The sequence below is a fragment of the Staurois parvus genome, unplaced genomic scaffold, assembly GCF_062004578.1.
Source record: "Staurois parvus isolate SC_StPar_1 unplaced genomic scaffold, SC_StPar_1.0 ptg000281l, whole genome shotgun sequence".
NCBI classification, from domain to species: domain Eukaryota; kingdom Metazoa; phylum Chordata; class Amphibia; order Anura; family Ranidae; genus Staurois; species Staurois parvus.
This window is the reverse complement of record NW_028318077.1, coordinates 302,925-307,485: the sequence shown is the minus strand read 5'-3', so window position 1 is coordinate 307,485 and position 4,561 is coordinate 302,925. Positions and strand designations below refer to the sequence as shown.

At 53.4% G+C, this 4,561-nt stretch overlaps 1 non-coding gene across 1 annotated transcript; it reads right to left on the bottom strand.

The window, feature by feature from the left end:
- Positions 1–2,423: 2,423 nt before the first annotated feature.
- TRNAE-UUC (transfer RNA glutamic acid (anticodon UUC)) lies at positions 2,424–2,495 on the bottom strand. Its single transcript has one exon. It is a non-coding gene; the product is annotated as a tRNA-Glu (tRNA).
- Positions 2,496–4,561: the final 2,066 nt, after the last annotated feature.

The window sequence follows — 4,561 nt, the reverse complement described above, 5'->3', positions numbered from 1 at the left end:
GCCCTCATGATATTGGGGGTCAATGTGGGGCTCCTCATTATATTGGAGGTCAATGTAGGGCTCATTACATTAGGGGGTCCATGTAGGCCCCTCAATATATTGGAGGTCAATGTAGGGCTCATTACATTGGGCGGTCCGTGTAGGCCCTCATGATATTGGGGGTCAATGTGGGGCTCCTCATTACATTGGGTGGTCCGTGTAGGCCCCTCATGATATTGGGGGTCAATGTAGGGCTCATTACATTGGGGGGTCCCTGTAGGCCCCTCATTATATTGGAGGTCAATGTAGGGCTCATTACATTGGGGGGTCCGTGTAGGCCCCTCATTATATTGGGGGGGTCAATGTAGGGCTCCTCATTACATTGGGGGTCACTGTAGGGCTCCTCATTATACTGGACGTCAGTATAGGGCCCCTCTCTATATTGGGGGTCCGTGTAGGGCCCCTCATTACATCAAAGCTGCCTGGCTGGTCACATGACATCCGGGGTCCTCTCGCTCTCCTCCAGTGTCCACAATAGGGAGGGGGCGGGGCTGATGTTGGAGCGTCATCTCCCCTGTGTGCTGCCCTCTCCTCTGAGCCCGGGTCGAGGTGCGGCTCCATAGATGGATATAGACACCTGACCGACCCCTCCTCCATCCACAACTACAAGAAGTCTCGGCTTTGGATTCACTTTAACCCCTCCCCCTCCAGAGGATTCCCCCTCCCCCTTCCTGACCAGGCCATTTTTTTGCATTATGGCACTGCGTTACTTTGACAATTGCGTGGTCGTGCAACGCTGCACACAAATGACATTTATATCCTTCTTTCCCCACGAATGCAGTTTTCTTTTGGCGGCATTTGATCACTTGTGCGTTTTGTATTTTTTGTGACAATTTTGAGAAAAAAAACAATATTTTTGACTTTTTGCTATTAACCATATCCAGTAAAAAAAATTTTAAAAAATCAAATTTCGTCATAAATTTTGCCAAAATGTATTCCGCTCCGTGTCCTCGCTAAAAAACAATCCCAATACGTGGAAGTTCATTGGTTTACGTGAAAGTTCTAGCGTTTACATATGGCGGTATAGATACGGGGAGTTTGTAAAATGTTGTTTACTAGTAATGGTGGCGATCAGCGACTTATATGAGCAGCTCTGTGCGCTGTCCATAGTATCCATTGTAGGCGGCTTTGATAGGCGTTGGGGATGCGGGAAAAACGCACCTCAAATGCCTGATTATAATGCCAATGTGAACAGAGCCCTGGAGTTACTGGGAGAGTCAGTGTCGGGGTTACAGGGAGGGTCAGTGTCGGGGTTACAGGGAGGGATAGTGTCGGGGTTACAGGGAGGGTCAGTGTCGGGGGTACAGGGAGGGTCAGTGTCGGGGGTACAGGGAGGGTCAGTGTTGGGGGTACAGGGAGGGTCAGTGTTGGGGGTACAGGGAGGGATAGTGTTGGGGGTACAGGGAGGGTCAGTGTTGGGGTTACAGGGAGGGTCAGTGTTGGGGTTACAGGGAGGGTCAGTGTTGGGGTTAGAGGGAGGGTTAGTGTTGGGGGTACAGGGAGGGTCAGTGTTGGGGTTACAGGGAGGGTCAGTGTTGGGGTTACAGGGAGGGTTAGTGTTGGGGGTACAGGGAGGGTCAGTGTTGGGGGTACAGGGAGGGTCAGTGTTGGGGGTACAGGGAGGGTCAGTGTTGGGGGTACAGGGAGGGTCAGTGTTGGGGGTACAGGAAGGGTCAGTGTTGGGGGTACAGGAAGGGTCAGTGTTGGGGTTACAGGGAGGGTTAGAGGGAGGGTTAGTGTTGGGGGTACAGGGAGGGTCAGTGTTGGGGTTACAGGGAGGGTTAGAGGGAGGGTCAGTGTTGGGGGTACAGGGAGGGTCAGTGTTGGGGGTACAGGGTCAGTGTTGGGGGTACAGGGAGGGTCAGTGTTGGGGGTACAGGGAGGGTTAGAGGGAGGGTTAGTGTTGGGGGTACAGGGAGGGTCAGTGTTGGGGTTACAGGGAGGGTTAGAGGGAGGGTTAGTGTTGGGGGTACAGGGAGGGTCAGTGTTTGGGGTACAGGGAGGGTCAGTGTTGGCGGTACAGGGAGGGTCAGTGTTGGCGGTACAGGGAGGGTCAGTGTTGGCGGTACAGGGAGGGTCAGTGTTGGCGGTACAGGGAGGGTCAGTGTTGGGGGTACAGGGAGGGTCAGTGTTGGGGGTACAGGGAGGGTCAGTGTTGGGGGTACAGGGAGGGATAGTGTTGGGGTTAAAGGGAGGGTCAGTGTTAGGGTTACAGGGAGGGTCAGGGTTGGGGGTACAGGGAGGGTCAGTGTGAGGAGGACATGAGTGGTCAGTGTTGGGGTTATGGGGAGGATTAGAATTATAATGCAGGTTAGTTTGAGGGGTACAGTCAGGGTTATGGGGGGTGCAAAGCACTTAGTAGGTGAGGCAGCCATCTTGGCGATTGCGTTGGCCGGGGATCGAACCCGGGTCAGCTGCTGGAAAAGCAGCTATGCTATCCACTGCACCACCAACGCTAAACATGTCTTTACAGTGTGGGAGGAAACCGGAGTACCCGGAGAAAAACCCACACAAGCACAGGGAGAACATGCAAACTCCATGTAGTATTTCTGCAGTCTCTGACCATCTCCTGCGGTATTTCTGCAGTCTCTGACCATCTCCTGTGGTATTTCTGCAGTCTCTGACCATCTCCTGTGGTATTTCTGCAGTCTCTGACCATCTCCTGTGGTATTTCTGCAGTCTCTGACCATCTCCGGTAGTATTTTTGCAGTCTCTGACCATCTCCGGTAGTATTTCTGCAGTCTCTGACCATCACCTGCAGTATTTCTGCAGTCTCTGATCATCTCCTGCAGTATTTCTGCAGTCTCTGATCATCTCCTGCAGTATTTCTGCAGTCTCTGATCATCTCCTGCAGTATTTCTGCAGTCTCTGATCATCTCCTGCAGTATTTCTGCAGTCTCTGATCGTCACTTTTAGTACATTTGCTATTTCAGCATCACAACACCATCTCCTGGCTCCCCTTCCTTTCTCTGTTGGGGTATGCCAAGGGCCCCTCCTATTCTCTCCCATCCTCTGGATCTCCCTACCCCAGCATGTCCAGTCAGCACCTACCCTGTCTTGGGTAGTTATCGGTGGGGTGACGGTATTTTTTATGTAAAAAATATATATGTATATATATAAAAAAATAAAGAATGAAAAACTGACCCCGTCCACTGCTCTGCTCACAACAACCACTCCTCCTCTGACACAGTCCACTGCTCTACTGACACCAACTGTCCACACACCTCCCACTGCTCTACCGACACTGTCCACTGCCCTACTGACACCGTCCGTACCCCATCCACTACTTCCCTGACACCGTCTGCCCTACGGTCACCGTCCACTCCACCCCGCTCATTTATCCATGCTGAAGCACTTGAAGTTGGGGTGCTGTTGTCACACGGTGGGGCGATGTCATTCGTCTTTCGTGGGGTGATAGGACGGGGGATAGCGCTGGGTCGCCCGATCCTACTGCTCTTCCTGAGCTCATTCATCCGGGGTGAAGCACTTGATGTTGGGGTGCTGTTGTCACTTGTTGGGGTGATGGTACATCTTGGTGGGGTGATGTCATCCGTCTTTCGTGGGGTGATAGGATGGGGGATAGCACTGGGTCGCCCGATCCTACTGCTTTTCCTGAGCTCACACTTTCGGGGTGAAGCACTTGATGGTGGATTGCTGATATCACTCGGTGGGGTGATATTCTCAGTCTTTCGTCGGGTGATAGGACGGGGAATAGCGCTGGGACGCCTGAGCCTGTTGTCCTTCCTAGGCTCATTCATCCGGGGTGAAGCACTTGGTGGGGTGATGGAATCACTTGTTAGATTGGCATAAGGACACCACCAAGCAGCATTGTGTGCTCTGAGCCCGGCTCTTTTCCAGCGCTCATTAATCTGGGAGCAAGCACGTGCTGATGGATTGATGAAATCACTCAATAGGGTGACGGTCTCACTCCCGGTTGGGGTGACGGCCTCACTCCCGGTTGGGGTGACGGCCTCACTCCCGGTTGGGGTGACGGCCTCACTCCCGGTTGGGGTGACGGCCTCACTCCCGGTTGGGGTGACGGCCTCACTCCCGGTTGGGGTGACGGCCTCACTCCCGGTTGGGGTGCTGGTGTCACTTAGTGGGGTGCTGGTGTCACTCGGACACTGGCAGGCGACATGGCGGCACTCTTTCAGCATGATTGGAGGAGTCTGTGTGTAATCATCGATGTGACCCCTAGGAGGGGCTATGCTGGGGCTCACCTCCTGGGAATTCAGAGGCTGGGGGGTGTCAGCACTGGATGGTGAGAAGAATCGGTTGAACGGCTTGAAGTATATTACAAGCAGCACCAGCAGTATAATGAGCAGCACCAGCAGCATTGCAGGCCGCACCGGCTGTATCATGACACGCCCCTGAAAGTATTCTGACCAGATGTCAGCCACAAGATTTGTAAGCGGGGGTGGGCCTGTGTGGTCTAAGGCCGGCCCCTCATTGGACCAATGGACATCGGATTGGATCAGCTCCTCATAAATGAACTCCATCAGCTGCAGGAGCATCAATAGTT